An 18,005-nucleotide genomic window follows, 5' to 3' on the forward strand; every position below is an offset into this window, starting at 1 on the left:
ATGATAGAAACAAAATTGTTCACATTAATTAAAACACTACTGTCAACTGAACTTGGTCATGTTTCAGCTTATTTGATTGTATTATTATTACACAGTAAATTACTAAGAATATTGTATACTTATAGCAAGAAATGTGTTTAAGTAATCACTATTGTTATAAAAATTTCAAACTTAATAATGAATTATTTGATTACATTCAGAAATAGGCATCTTTATTTTCCCATCAAATAAAATATCTTAATCAAGTCAACAACAAGAAGAAAATACAGTCATTATAAAACTGTGTAAACATTACCCCCCCCCTAAAATTGTCTGTCTCTACGAATACAATTTATCACTTTATTATCAGTGTGATAATTTAAATTGCAGTCATTTAAAACAAATCATATCAGAATTATTTTTTGACCTTTTACTTAAATCAAAACTCACTTAAGTAAATTAATAGAAGTATTTAACAAATGTATAGTTAGGATATTTTAATTTTACAGAAATGTACATTTCAAAAGTTTCGAAAATTTAACTGAATTTCATAATTATAGATTTATAGATTTAAAAAATGTCAGATATTAAGATTTACTCCATTTCTTGGTTACAAAATCATCAATATAACTGTTATGTTTGAAGCGATCACGATATCACCTAATCTGAGAACGGAACAAAGACTCTATTACCAAAAACCAATAAGCTAGCTATTCTGACTCAAACCAGCCCCGCTAACTAGAGTGAGAGGTCCAAGTTAGGAAAAAGGAAATATATTTGACAAGCATCTAGAAGCATGAGCAATAACAACAGGCACAAATCAAACGTATAAACACAGCATAAAATTGTCCTTGGAAAGTGTGACAAAATAGTATACTGAAATATATAACAAACCAATCGCGTTTAAGATCCTACAAAGTGGGAAATACGACATGAATGTGAAAATGAGAGCTTTTGACACAAAAGCAAGGAACTCAAGTTTTTAAAATAAAATTACAAAAACAAGCTATTTACCAAGTGAGTTCTGGGGATCACACATCCCCAACAGTAACTAATATACAAAATTATCAATTGACTAGCCAAAATACTATGATTACATAGAAAGTTTCTATTATTTCGTTTAATTAAATATCCGTTTTTTCTAATCAAACCATCATGTCGACAATGAACTAATAACATTTCAACTTAGTTTTAGTTATTTTATTGATGAAATAATATCTAATACCATACATTGTTGTTTAGGACTGCAATTGATCAGTCTCTTATTGATATATGTGCATATTGTGCAAATTGTCTTGATATTGTCTTAAGTCACAAGCATTATAAGCAAAGATGGATAGTGGCTAGCAATAAACAACACCAAGTGAATCTAAACTTTACCCCATTGAACAAGCAAGTGGCTGTCAGGACTCAGTAGCTAAGTGGATAACACGATGGCGTTTGAAGCGAACGGTATTGGGTTCGAGTAGCAGTGTGAACATAAACACTGAAATGCAGGTACATCCAGCTGATGAGCCCAAATAGAACGAAACGCGTGTCCTGAATTCGACTACTATCTACTATCCATCTTTGCTTAAAAAGTTTGTGACTTAAGGCAATATCGAGGCATTCCTCACAGACTGATCAATTGCAGTCCTAAATAGCTATGGAAAGATACAAGTAAACAACACCAAGTGAATTCTTACATTGTTTTATTCCAATAAGATAACACAGATATGTGAATATAAATTGACACATTATTTAATTATGCAGACATCATCGATTTTAAAAACAATAAAATCAAGAATTAACTAAAGAATTTTAAGATCTTTATATAGGATATCTAAAATTTACCGATGGTAAAATGATCGGTAATAAATGATGTTTTACTATCAACAACTAACTTAATGTTATAGTTTCAACAATATTTAGCGTTGCATTCTGCTTCAAATGTCTAAAGATATATATATATATATATATATATATATATATATATATATATAAACAGTATAAGTTATACATATATAAAACTTAAAATTTATTTCGACCAATCAAAAAATAGATTTTGAAATGAGAATGCAGTTATCAACCAACCAATGAATGATTAGAATAGACAAGAATTCAAGTGCAAACAATAATTAATTTAAATTAACTTGAATGTTTAGAAAAAGGTAACGCTCAGTTAAAACACTATTTGCAACCCTACTTGGATACAGGCTTTTATTTACATACAATTGTTAGGCGACTTTATCTTTAAATACATAATCATTCCTTTAATGAATAAAAAAATCATTACTACACACAAAGAAGAAAAATATATTAGTAACAATTATAAGTGAACAAATCCTTATAAAAAGATACATCTGTTGCATTATTTTTAATAAAATACTATGAATAAACTGGTTTACTGAAACCTAATAAACTATCTTAAAATGTAACATGGACATCATAAAAAATTCGCCAAATTTCATTATGTCTTTCGGGAGAGTTTTCAATAGATCCAGGACTATTAAGTATTTCTTAGTACATATATTTTCGCATTTAAATTGATCACTCTTTAGATTACTGAAATCCTTTTGTTATTTGTTAAGGTAAGTGTTGCCAAGTGTTTAATTTTTTCTTGATATTAAAATATCTACTTACTTTCAACAAAATGTTGTTTCTATATAAAAGTTCTTCTTACTTAAGCCTGTTACCCCTTGTAGAATAGCATAGGTCGCTCATGGAGATTTCACATAGAGCGTTGTCCTGGGCGATTCTTTCCAGTGCTACTAACAGATGAATATTAATTTGTGCATAAATATTTTAGGAATGTGACCATGTCTATCTTATTTTTTATAATAAACACTATTTTAAGAGAATGGTTCTAAAGAATATTTACAATTGTTTAAGGAGTTATTTTTGTTTTGCATAATAAATTAAAATTATTTAATTTAATTTAAAGGTAACCACTGATTGAACAGAAAAATTGAGTAAGTACTAATCGAAAAGGTACAAAAATGACAAATCTTCATAGTTTAAATGAACTTAATTTCATCGAGTAGGTTATCAACTAATAGTTTTGAGTGTTAACAAAGAATACATAAATGTCGTATAATTAAATATGAATGTGAGCTTGCTTTCACAACATCAAGTATCCTATGACTAACTAGTTTATAGGCGATGTAAGTTTGAATTTCTAACTTTTTTATTGAAGATTGTTTAGTAAGGTGTATGATTTTGCAAACCGTTTAAGTTTTACGGTGGAAGAAAGAAGCATAATTGACAGGTAAGTAACACAGTTTAAGAACACAAACTGCCTTTCAAAGTCAAAGAGGGACTTCTTATGGTCTTGCTCTAATTTGCTTACTTACCACTCAAATATTTCCATTTTATAGAAGACACATGCTTGCTCCAGGAAATAAATGCCACATTAATAGAGTTTAACGGTAAATCCTTGAATATCTAAAAAAACTTAATGCATTAAAATTAGACCTAAAATTCTCTCTGTTAATAAAACCATACTATATTCTTATCGACTAATGTGAGATGAAATTAACCTTAAGAAATCCTTGTCAAATTCAAAACAGCCCTCATTTACTTTATAATCACAATTGATTTATATTACACTCAAATGTATTCACTCTCTTAGATAGAAAAGTCTGTTGTATCATGATAAAAAGGGAATAAACTGACTTTACATTACTTTTACACGTTTTATTATTATCATTTATTTGAATTCATCATTCATTCATTAATGTACAAAAATTAATTTCAACTTATTTAAAAAACTAATAATAAATAAGTTTTAAAGATACAAACATACATTTATGACATTTTTAAACATTAAATATAATTGATATTCATGGGAAACATTTATTTTTAAGTCATTAACATATGAGAATGTTACTATCTAAAAGACAAATTCAAAAATGAATTTTTCTCTTTTGCTGTTGCCAATTAATGAATCATAAAGATGTGTTGTTTTACTTAAATGATTATTTTCTTTTATTATATATATATATTATTAGTTGGGATCTTGAGTCAACAGAAGTTAGAGCACCATGACAAACTTGCAAGCAATGGACTGTCGTTTCGTCCTACTGTGGGACTCCTCAGCAAAGCGCATCCACGATCCCGTCTCGCAAAATTCGAAACTAAGATCTATCCGTCTCCCACGCATGCTTCAATTGATTCATGATCTCAACTAGTAAAATTACTATAATATCCACAAAACCCCTTTATGATACATATATTTTTTCTAAAATATAGAAGTTTTGTGTAATATAAACAAAATTAAAATACTAACACATTACAAATTAGTTACTTTTTAATGATCAATAACTTATCAATCAAAAGGAACTTGTTACTATTATAGTCATTTCGTTAATAAATTAATGTAAATAATGGGGAAAGTGTTTAAACTATGTAAATTATGTTAGTACTACATGCAATCGTACAATATTTTCAACAACAAAAGATATCGTCATAAATAAAAAAAGTATTTAGCTAAATTAATGACCATTAAAATGAGAAAAAAACTTAACGATTTGACTCATATCCAAAAAGAAAAAAACGTTTTTCTTTTGTTTAATGGAAAAGGTCTTATATTACTAAAAAGGAAAAAAAATGTAACTCACGAAAATGAATAAATTTTCTACACTATGAGTATTTTTCTTTAGTACTATCAACCTGGTAAGATATGTATGTCATAAAAAAGGCATTATTTTTTTAATTTTATAGTTGAATTATTGAGTCAATTGAAGCTAGACCACCATGAAAAACTTGGAAGCACTAGACGGCCGTTTCGTCCTAGTATGAGACTTCTCAGCAGTGTATATTTAGGATTCCGCTCTTTGAGAATCGAACTCAGGATGGTGAAGAGGTTTATTCTGATCCTCTCATAACGGTTACATGTGAAAAAATAAATTGTACATAGAATAATAAGTGGTAATTACTAGTCAACGTACTAAGTACAGTTCCCTTCTATTATGCTGCAATAATAATAATTGAGACAAGAATTTATTTCAATCCTAATGTAATAAAGAAGTCTATTATACATGAAGTTGAAATATTATAAAATAAATAAAAATATAAATAAAATAAACTTTCTAAACTGAGCTTTTAAAATTCTTATTTAAATTTATGTATCGTATATTTTGCACAGTTATATAATATACTATTGTAGGCCAAGTTGATTTTACAATGGATTTCAAGAGAACCGGACACTATCCAGACGTTCACATGACAACCCAAACTGTACAGTTTAATCTCGCTTAACAGGAGAGCCAGATACCGCCATACATCGCCTCTCGGCTCTCTGAGCTAAAATCATATGTTGTATCATAAATTTTTAATAAAATCGTTAAAATATTTGTTGAATATTTGACCAATTTTTTTCACAGGATATTTTACTTTTTATTCGTTTGATAAAAATAAATAAAACCGATCACTTCGTTGAAATTTATAACCAGGTGTAGATCCCGAATTTTTTATTCAATTATGCATATGATAATTAATGGTATATGGTTGTGGACAGTGAATTACTTGATCGAGATCATGAATTAATATTCGTTATAAAAATTAAATTAATCCAGATCCTAACTCTTAGACATTCTTCTCGAAATACGTTTGAAGCACTATATATATATATATATATATATATATATATATATATATATATATATAGAATGAGTACATTCTACAAACATGATATATTATCACTTGGTGTTGTTTAACATGTATCTTCCCATTGTTATTTACGACTGCAATTGATCAGTCTCTTATTAGCATATGAGCATCATGTGAGAATTGCCTTGATATTGCCTTAAGCCACAAGCTTTTTAAGAAAAGATGGATAGTGGATAGTAGTAGAATCCAGGACACGCGTTTCGTTCTATTTGGGCTCATCAGCTGGATGTACCTGCATCGCAGAGTTGATGTTCTTTCCAGAACTCAGCAGCTATGTAGATAACGTGATGGCGTTTGAAGCAAACTTTACTGGGTTCAAGTACCAGAGTGAACATCAACTCTGAGATGCAAGTAACTCCAGATGACGAGTTCTAAATAGAACGAAACACGCACCCTGGATTTCACTGCCATCCACTATCCATTTATGGATGGACACAGTTATCCAATTTTAAAATATAGTCCAAAAATATATATTATTATATTCACTTTTTGCAAATTTACTGTTATTGATTGTTAGTAATAGAATTCGATCGAAATGGCAAATAACTGATCAATAAATTGCGATAAAAAAAACTAAATTAATTGTATTATAAAATAAAACAAAAACATTAGAATAGATAAAAGTAACCAATTTACGGAGTCCTACTTATTGTATATTCAAATTTATTTCTCTTATGTAAAATGGATTGGTTGAAGTTAGACATTATTACTGTTGGATGCTGGCTCAGTGGTCTGGAGGTTAAGCGTTCACATGCGAGAGACTGACTGGTTCTGGGTTCGAATCCCGCTGGCGCGATCGTGAATGTGCACTGCTGAGGAGTCCCACAATAGGACGAAACGGCCATCCAGTGCTTTCAGGTTTTCAATGGTGGTCTAATATCAAACAGTTCATGATTTAAATCAAAAACTTATTAATCTTCACAACCCCATATTGATAATTCTTATTCAAAATGAGGTACATAGTGTATTAACATCTTAACTATTAGCTTAAATGTATTTATTTATTAAGTTGTTCCGAACTTAAGTGGATACAGTACAAATTATAAAATAAGCAATCCATTTTTTTATTAATAAACTTTTCTGTCTTGTCTAGTGCTAATTAACAACACCCTTTATAACTAAAATCTAACAAAGTAGCTTTTGATTTTATCAATCTAATGTTAATGGTTAAACAAGTTCTGGTTATTTTAAGTCCACTAACAAAGGAAATGTACATTATCGGCAAATATATATGTTTAAAATTATTCCATAGTGATAAAACTGTCTTACTGTGTTAAACCTAAGTACAACTAAAGTAGATTATGTCTGATGAAAACATACATAATGAAAGATTGTGAGTCCTCTAATACTTTTTTCTTTCACTTATAAACCATTCAAAAAATAATTGTAAACATTTGTTTATCTCATCCTAATACGTCGTGTGATAATTAGTAAACGAGTGTGACTTTGAAAGATGATAGTTTTTTTTATAAGATTTATTCAAACCTCATGTACATAGTTCTTTTGTATCACCTTGAAAATAGCAAGTGCAAAGATTTGAGCAGAATAGGATGAATTTATTTTATTTTGTTTGGCTCTCATAAGCCGCTTACAACCTGAAATATTTAAAAATCATAATTACAAAATGGATTTAAATTACTTATGTAAATGAGTTTAGACTGAGATCATGAATCAATCAATGTTGGACCACCATTGAAAACTTGGAAGCACTGCATGTCCGTTTCGTCCTAATATGGGATTCCTCATCCACAAGCATCCACGATCCCGCGAACTTTGGTAAGTACACGTGAATTTATGAACGCAATTGGCGGTAACGACAAAGGGGTGCTTGTCAACATTTGCTTGAGCTATTGGAAATGTGGTTTTATACAGTATTATTAGTTTGGCTGCCGGGTACGTTCTGCACAGTGCGGTGTTAAACCTCCTGCCGAATGTGCTTGCGACACCATCACATTTGAAGTTGAGGTTTATAGATACTGGTTTTCTATTAACTGTAGTCACACTCTTCATGTTATAAGTTTACGCATACCTGCCAAAGCAGCTACATTGGCGAAACAGAAAGGAGGGTTCATCTCAGATTTTTTGAAAATGTTCCAAAAAGCCCTTGAACAAGATATAGAACTACTTAAAACAGCTCAATTGCCAAATATCTTTTGAATACAGGACACCATGCTGACACCTTGCAATGATTCAAGTTGACTAATAAATAGTCGAACTTAAGTCTTCTGAAGTTTGCCGAAGCTGTTGTTATCAGGCATCAGATACCTAATTTATGTATTCTAAAGAAGATGCTTATTAATCTTTCTCAGCTTGGGTGACAAATATCCCTTCACTACATCTAAACAAAACAATATCCCTTCAAACCACATATTTTGTTACCTACAGATATCGAATTACAATTTACTACCTCCTTTTACACACTGTTTAATTCTTTGAACTTCAAATGAATGCAAAATATTTGAATTAATGAAGCAATATTTTTCTTAATTAGACAATCACTGAAAAACAGAAAGCTCCGGACAACTGTTTTGTTCTTCTGTGACACTCATGGGTAGTACATACCCACAATTTCACCAGGGATTATGTCTATTAACCATAGATCTCACAGCGAGCACTTACTCATTACATTACTGAACCAATATTCAATCATATACATATCTAACTTCAATTAATTCATTATCTAATTTTAATCAATTGACTTTGACTTTAAATAAAACAAATATCTACTAATCGTATATTTCCTTGGTGACGTTTTGTTTTTCAGAAGGTACTGTAAATAAGTTCACATTACCTCTATAAAAATTTCTTACAACTACTCTATCACTACAAAAATGTTAGAAAAATAAGCATCATCATTTGAATGTCACTCAACTCTTAATTATAAACTAATGTGAATAACTTCAAGAGTTCTTAGAAAAGAAAAATCTTTTCAATGCCACTTAAGCACCTTTTTTTTAACATTTTACATTATTACCAGTTAATATTTTATTAAAATACTGAGCAGTAAGTTAAATTATGTCGCTTAAACATAAATGTAGACAGATTAGCTAAAAAAAAAATGAAAATAAAAATAAAAATAAAAAATATCTATATTTTCTTTTTTCAAAATGTAATCATGATTAATTTTTCTTTCTTTTCATTTTGTTTTTCTTAAGTTTCTCATTTATTTTATCAACGACAATATAAATAAAAGAGAGAAAAAAAAGGGGGAATAAATTGATAAGTTGCGTTATGATCATTTTTTTTTCATTCAATTACATTATTTATTTATTTTCAATATTTTTTATAAAGTTTCTATCCTTGAGGCTAAAACTAATGTTTGTCTTTATTTTATTTGTCTCTAATATATTTTATCAAAATTATTGAAAAAAAACACATCAATTTGATAAATACATTTTAATGTACTCGACACATGAGCAGTTCCATCATACATCTAACAGGATAAATAGATATTTTAAAAAGAAGTATTTAAGAGAGAATATTTACCGTACTGGTAATTTCTATTTACTATTCGAATCCTATCACTAAATTAAAGTAAATATATTAGTATGAATGAGTTGATACTCAACATACATTAGCTGGATACTATCAGTAAGAGCCTCCTGTAAAAGAGAACAAACCAGCTTCCAGATGAAGTCAGTTAGTCAGTAACAACGTAGAACTTAGTACGTACTTACATCAGTTCGAGTTCCAACACCACATTAGCACAGAGATGCAGTTGTCGATTCAAACCCCGTAGTGGTAGAGGTAGTAAAAGCATAAGTAGTAATCAGAAACATTAGGAGTATAATCCAGTGAAATAAATTTGGAAAGAGAAAAAAGGGACATGAAAAATTCAGAAGATTAGAATTTGGGAGAACACAAAGAGTGGATGCACCTGCACCATTGCAAACAATTTTGAGCCATGTCATTCAGCGTCTCTTACCATCGATTGCTATCGTCTCGCGGATCCCAACCAGGTAGTCTACACCTCCCAACATGACTCAGTTCACTTGTCAGTGACTTCATGAACTCGCGCCATGTTATGGTCTGGCCGCCTCTAGCTTTCTTCCGACCTACTCCTATACCATTTAACATCACACATCGGAGCAGTCAGTGGTTGGGCATATGTAACATGTGTTCCAGCCATCTCAAGTGATGAAGTTTCACTACTTCATCAATTGATTTGCCATCCTTACCTAGTACCCGTTTCCTAACAACTGCATTACTTACTTGATGGTCCCAGGATATACGAGCAATATTTCGAAGACACCTATGTTCAAATACTAGTAACCTACGAATATCCTCTACTCTCACCGGCCATGTTTCACAGCCATAAAGTAGGACGGGACGAACTGCTGTGCAGTAAACCCATCTTTTTGTTGGTAGACGGGTATTTTGCCTACGCCATAAATGACACAAGCTGGCAAAAGCTAGTCAAGCCTTCTGTATCAGTGATGAGATTTCGTCACACACCAGACCATAAGGGCTGATGAGACTTCCAAGTGAAGCGGTCAACACGCGCAACTACTTCACTCCCTATCGATGCAACCCAATCCTGAAGTAACATTTTGAATTTCGAGGGGGAGAATCGCATCTCGAACATGCTTGCATTGTTGCCTAGAGTGGTCAGAAGACTCTGCATTTTGTCAGCGTCCTCACCAAATAGAACTATGTCATCGGCATATTCTAGGTCAAAATTGAATCTCCCGGTAGAAGTTCAACCCCTGGAGTTGAACTTCTACCGGGAGAGCAAAAGACGATGCAAATAGATAAGATATACATTACGGAAATCATCAAACTGCATCACGAGACAAGCGGTAACTTGGAATTCTGAAGGGAAGAGGAAAAGAGAAAAGCCAAAGAACACATTACGTCAGGAAATAGAAGCAGATATGAAAAGGACGAATAAAAACTTGAAAAAGCTGGATAGGATTGCCTAGGACAGTAGTGGATAGAGAATGCTGGTGGGTGGCCTATGCTCTTCCATGAGGAGTAATGAGTTGATATGTTAGAGTAGTTTTTTAAAGCTGGATAATTGAAAGTAATCATAAGGACTCCATGGAATTAAATATTATTCTAGTTGAAAATAAATACTAAGGAGGTATCTTCAATGTCTAGAGAATAAACTATTTTTATAAAGAATACTTTTTTGTTAGTCACTGTCAAAGTGAAAGACACTTAAAATATTTGTTAAGACTGATTACTAAGTAATGTTATCAGTAGTTTGATATATTTAAAATCCTTTGATAAGAATATCTTCTAAATCCCTTTTCTTGACTAATTTCCTTACAAATATTCATCGAAACTAATATGTTTTTCATGCACAAATAGTTTTAAAATACGGTTGAAAAATAACTCAAAGTCTTTACAAAATTTTAATTAGATTGAGAAGGTTAACAACTAGAAACTTTTTTTTATCTTATTTGAAAAAATTTGAACACTTAATTAAGAAATTTTGTCAGCAGGATTGAAGAGATGATAATAAATTTGATAGTAATATGTCTACATTAAAATAAAAAAATAACTCATTGAACTATTCAGGCAGGTAATATAAATAGCAACAAATGATACTAAAGACAATTTTATATGGTTGCTTTTTTTCAAATGCTCGTACATTCATTTTCATTTCATAATTATTCTCAATATGAAGATTTATGTAGATTGTAGTATTTTAACAGCTGGATTCACGAACCGATCTAAGTTAGACCACCAGTGAGAACCTGGAAGTATTGGACAACAGTTTCGTCCTACTGAAAAGTCCTATCCTAGGACTAAACGGCCGTCCAGTACTTCCAGGTTTTTAATGATGGTCTAGTTTAGATCGGCTTGTGAATTCAACTGTTAAAATTTCATAATTAATTACTAAATCTCGAATAGACTATTATACCGACGACTAATTGTTAAGAGAATATAATAGTCATTATAACGACTAAACAGTTTTTATAAAATCCTATTATTTGTTAGTATTTTTCCTCTGAGTCAGCCTAAAATCTGAAAATTCTCATTATTATAAGATTATATACACGAATAAAATGATAGAATTATTGAATATTATTTTTGTCGCATTTAATAGTTGCCATTCGATTTACTATCTGTCACAAGAAAGTTTGCCTGTACGACTGAAAATAAATGCTATTTTACAGTTAATAGCCAGTCACAAACAACCCTAGTATCTGTCACATATGTGTATTGTTCAATGTTCCCAGACTACATCAGCACAGTCTGATGAAATGATTAAGATCAATATCAAAGTAGTAGAAATGTGAGTGATGGCAAAATAAGTATCATTGGTGAGAGGAAAGCTTAGACATAGACATTATGATTAGAAAAGAATGGGTAACTTTGGATAATAATATGCATAAAATGATTTTGAAACTTAAGATCTAGAGGCAGAGAAATAGTGGATGTAACTATGCTGTTTAGACCTATTCCGAGCCATGTCCCACAATGACAGTATTATACATATATTACCTGTTCAAATCTTAGTATTGTGACAAAATCATTGTTAAATAAAGAAGGAGCGAATCGAGCGAAGCAATTTCTTTGTTTCATTGTTACATATTATTGTTCTACAGTCAAGATAATTAATATAACTGAAAGACACTGACATAAAATGTAGGGTTACTATTTAAACACAAATAATAAGTCGTATTAATAAATGTTTCATTTTAACTATTATTTTTCATTTTCGAATGAAACTTGATATTCTCTATTGGCTAGTATTCAGAATAATGTCAATTAAACTTACTTTTTTCATCTATTTATCATAAGTAATTACATTTTTCATTTACTTATACACCTAGGTTGAATCATTTCGTTTGTCTGAATAAAAGAAACTAAAGAAAATGGGAAAAAAATACAATCATCAAAATATTTTAAGTCAACTAACAGATCCACGCAACGAAATCACTTTTTAAGACGTATGATGGATGATTATATTTTGATGTAATAATAATTATATAAACAGGTCGTGAAATGAATGATCCTATAAACATATTCGTTGAATTCTGAATGTTTCCTCCTTTATTATCAGATAACTTAAGTCAGTCCATATTTCGGTCACCAATATCATTATTATACAGGTAGTACTGTTGTGAATGAGAACACAGGCTGAAACAATCAAATGTATTTAAAAACAAAATTACAGAATCTCTTAAAATTTGAGAAACATACAGTAAATTCTTCATTTGCAAAATATCAATCAATTGTCTCGGACTTGACTTTTCCTTCGTTTCCACACCAATCACTTTCTGTTCTCATTTTCTTTTCTTCGATCTTCTTGAACTTTTGCCATCAGACATTTCACTTTCGATGGATGATACATACAACTTATATCTGTCGACATTAGTAGCACACACCACAGTAATGGCTTTTGTAAATACGCTAGTAATATCAACAATAAATTATGTCCAAACAATTATCCCGTACGGAAATCCAGGATTAATTAAGATGAACTGATATGAATGTAAATTCGTTTAAGAATAACTAATTAAATAATTACAAGAATAAGTTGTTTTCATCATTCTTTAGATTTAAGTCCTTACTCAACACACCACTTGAACTAATAAAGAATGTATAACTCATCAAAATGAAATATTTGATATTAGAACGGAGTTTGTCAATATTATAACAATTTAATAGTTGAGATCATGAATCAATTGAAGCTAGACTATCATGGAAAACCTGCAAGCACTGAACAGCCCCTTCGTTTTATTGTGAGACTCCTCAGCAGTGCGCATTCACTATCCCGCCCACGGAATTCAAACCCAGGACTTATCGGTCTCTCGCATGTGAACGCTTAACTTATAGATCACTGTGTTAATGTCCAACTTCAACTAATCCACGAAATTGAGCGACAAATTCACCATTGTCATCAGTGAATTACTATCTCACAATACACTCGATTGAACTCCATTGGTCACTGCTTTTCACTAGAACTCCAGAATATACACCTTGATGCCAGTCACTAGTGAGCATATGTTGATTAGTATCAGAAGGGGTTTTTGTGTATATTCTAGTAATTTTAATAGTTGGATGCCGGCTCAGTGGTCTAGAGATTAAGCGTTCTCGTGCAAGATTGATAGGTCCTGAGTTCGAATCTCATGAGGCGGGATCTTGGATGCGTCCAGTGTTTTCAGGTTTTCCATGGTGATCTATCTTCAATTGACTCATGATCTCAACTATTGATGTATACTAAATATTTAAAATATCTAATTTATGGATAACTTATACTATATAATTAACAAAATATAAATGAGATCATGAATTAATTGATGTTAGGCCATCGTTGGAAACCTGGAAGCACTGGACGGCCGTTTCGTCCTAGTATGGGACTCCTCAGCCACATCCACGTTCCTGTACCCAACGGGATTCGAACCCAGGACCTACTGGCTTCTAGGTTTCCAACGGTGGTCTAACACCAATTAGTTCATGATCTCAACCAAAAAAACTTAACAATCTCCACAACCCCCATACTGAAAATATAAATGAATTGTAAATCTGTATCAGAATCACATTTACTCTATAATACCAAATATGATTTTTTTAAAAATAATATATGTCTATTTAAATCCCTTGTCACATTATAATCTCTCTTGTTTTTAAAAAAGAACTACATAAAATATTTACTGAATATTATAATACACCATTTAAATCAAAAATGTCAAATAACAGAATTACTCCATAAAAACAACCAAAAAAAATAACTATCATTTTTATGAGTTCGTTTATGTATTCTGTTTATCGATACTCGTTATTTTAGTTTGGCAAAAAAAAGAGAACTAAAATGAGTGAATCATATGATTATCGTTTGTTTCGATAAAATAATAATAAGCTAATTCATTGTTGTATTAGTTACTTGAATTTTCATGTCGATGTTTAGGACTGCAAAATTGATCAATCTCTTATTGATATATGTGTATCATATGCGGAAGATTTAGCTAAGTGGATAACATGATAGCGTTTGTAGCGAATGGTATTGATTTCAAGTCCTAGAGTAAACATTAACACTAGAATGCAGGTGTACTCAGTTGATTAGTCTCTAATAAAACGAAATACACGTCTTGAACTCCACTGCTAGCCATCATCCATCTTTGTATTGATTATAAGCTAATTTTAGTATAATTCTATGCCATAAAACTTTAAATATCATTCATTTACTTACTGAATTAAAAACTGCTTTTAGTTGGAAATTATTTATTTACCGGAACGAAACATTTATTGTTCAATTTTAGTGAACATTTAGAGTTACGTATAATTTAAAAGATTTGACTTTGAGCCCGAGTCAGAACAATGTTTATTGAGATTATTCTTCCATCTACAATCTACTGATTTACTTGAATGATTAAAATTACATCATCGAAATTTTAACAAGAATTTTTAGGATAGTAAAGTACAAAAATAAATTCCGTCATCATTTTCATTAATCACTTTTAAACTCAAGAATTTTAGTTTCACAATGATGATATTTCTAGAGATACTTATAATAATCCCGTAATATAATCATTTATGAAACAAAGGATTTTATTACAAGAAAGAGGTTTTTGTGGATACTATAGTAATTTAATAATTGAGTTCATGAGTCAACTGAAGTTATATCACCATGGAAAACATGGAAGCACTGGACGACCGTCTCATCCTATTGTGGGACTCCTCAGTAGTGCTTATCCACGATCCTGTCCCGTGGGGTCCGAACCCAGGACCTAGGATTTTAGTCTTAACTGACGTTGTCTTAGGACTGAAAAAAGTCTTTCAGTAAACTTGAGACATTATTTTGTGTTAATTTCAGATAGTAAACACTTGAAATTATTTTCAAAATAAATAGTTTGATGTTAATTGTAGTAAGTTGAGTGAAAATAAAACTTTAAAAACCATAAAACTGATAAAACAATTATGTCACTTTTGATTTATAGGAATGCAGTGCTGAAGAAAATGATCATGAAGTTTAAGTGTATCACTCTCTTTTTAATGTGTAATTTACTCATCAAAATTGATCATATTTGGTTAACATTAAAACATTATTGTACATTATATATTTTATGTTATTCCAAGTAAACTTATTTTAAACGAGCTAAGAGTTTGAATATGAATTTCTATTGCTCTATTAACATCCGAAAATGATATTATAGATCAACATAATTAATTAAACTAATGCTCAATTAAAAGGTTCAGGAAAATTAGTTGAATTTTGTCATTAAATGTTATCATCTAAGTAGTCATTGAAAACCATAAGGCTCTGTACAACAGTTTTATTTACGCAATGAGATAATTAATCAGTCAATAAAAATATCCACCTTTAACAAATCACAGTGCTTTCATTTTAAAAATATTATTAAATTGCTCAAAAGTCATTATCACTGAAATTAATAATAGATCATTTCAAGAGACGTTATGGTCAGTAAAGATTGGCTATATCGATAATTAGCTAGTTCTTCACCAATCACATTGATTTATACCAACAAAATCAAGGGTTTAATTACGTTGAAACTCAAAATGACTAATGTTAAGTCAGTGATTTAGATACTGCCCCTTTGAAACGAAACCTGAAGGCCTTGGCTTTAATCTCTATCGAGCAGCGTTGATTAATAGTCCAAAAGTAGAATGAAACAGTTACTCAGTACCCACTGATTTTTAATGGTCTTCAAGTTGATATTAGTTTACGACAAAATCCTACACTAAAAAATTAAATTAACAATTTCATGAGTCGACTGAAATCAAACATGTACACTACTTGAGGCTGTCACAGTAGCCCAAAAAGTTAAGGGTTTGTATGTGAGATAGAAGGCTCCGGATTCATTGCTCGATGTGGTCCTGGACACATACTATGAAGATTGATGCATAATGAAAACTATGAAAATTTTATAATCTTCACAAAACCCATACACTGATAATAAATAAAAGTAAATAAACAAATTAATTTTCTCGCATTGCGAGTTGGTTGTGGATTGATAAATTTTCAGCCTACGTATCAGTTTTTGAACAAATATTTTGACATCATCTATGGTTACCAGTGGAGCACAAAACACTTGGCATGTTACGCTTAAGAGTCTTCAACTCTACACTCATTAATGATAATATATGATGAAATTTCTCTTTAAAACTATTGCACAACTAATAATGATGAGGAACACTTTTTAGCCACTCACAAATAATGTGAACGTTAGATATAAACGAACATTATCTTTTGACAATTTTTCGGATCAATTTTTCTACTGTCTTCCTTTTTGCCATCTACCATAAAGTAATAAGGCAGTTTAATTGTTTGATATTTTTACTAACTTTACAATCATTGTATGATCATTTAGCTTCTGTACTTTTTATTTATATTCCATTGCCGTGTCTCCACTTTAGATTTTATTCAAAATGAATCCGTTACTTGATTCTGAAATGTTATTGGTCTTCTATTCACTATAATTGTAATCTACAATGGTGCACAGTAATTGTAACAATTTTAAAATAGGGCTTTCGTTACATATACTTTTAGTTATTATGCCAACAAAAGCTTACATCAGTGTTATAACGATAACACTAAGCATGAGACGAAAATGGTTACTGATACTTGGATGATTGTGGTACCGCTAGTCTTACTGGAGAGAAAGTAAACTTTTGACAACATAAAAAACTAGACAAATAACCTAGCAGGAACCAGACAGTAAAAAATTTCCCCTTTATTTATGCTGACTAAAATCCGTTATATAATTTGGTCATTAAACTAAGTGATTTAACATTAGTTTCTGAAGTTAGTCAATAATAGACGTTTATATCCGAAGAATACAATATTTTAGATGTAAGTTATTTCTCTGTTAGAATCGATGAAACTGTAAACTCTTTTAAGTTCTTGCGTTTTATTTAAAGAGTATAGACAAACTAGGTCGACTAAAAGTCACTAAATATTCATGAATGCCTTGAATTATATAAAATTGAATTCTCGATAACACTTTCCTGCTTTCGACCATCTGAAAAACACGCTGGATAAGTAAAGAATAAAACTATACGAATTTTCACCTTACCAGATAGTAGCATTTTACAGTTTGTTCATAATCAACTTCTCTACTAATAAATCTGTCTCATGGGTTGCGTGATTTTTATGAATCTGCTACGTGTTGTTTCATCACTGGATATCCCTTGGGTATTAATTACATGACCAAAAAACAATCACCAAACAATCACAGCTACAGACCATAAAAACGTTTCATGAATCAACTTGATGTATAGTGAGTCAAGTCTATTAAAGTTGTTTGTTTCACAGGGAATTATGTTCAGTGTGCCATGGATAGTTTGTATTCGGGTGATGTTTTTAACATTATTGATAAGTTGAAAACACAATGAATTTCAATTCTCTCAAAACTATGAATGTATCTCACTGGAAGTTGTCGACTAAACCTAAACCCATAGTT

General features: G+C 30.7%; 1 protein-coding gene across 1 annotated transcript in view; it reads left to right on the plus strand.

Annotated features, from left to right (window-relative positions):
• The first annotated feature begins 2,138 nt into the window (after positions 1–2,138).
• The window catches only part of HMR-1_2 (Hmr-1p), a 129,193-nt gene continuing 113,326 nt past the window's right edge, over positions 2,139–18,005 (plus strand). The window contains exon 1 of the mRNA XM_051215553.1: positions 2,139–2,549. The gene's annotated coding sequence lies outside the window, so the exon portion shown is untranslated. The remainder of the gene's footprint in view (positions 2,550–18,005) is intronic.

The sequence above is a fragment of the Schistosoma haematobium genome, chromosome 1 (genome assembly GCF_000699445.3).
Source record: "Schistosoma haematobium chromosome 1, whole genome shotgun sequence".
NCBI lineage: Eukaryota > Metazoa > Platyhelminthes > Trematoda > Strigeidida > Schistosomatidae > Schistosoma > Schistosoma haematobium.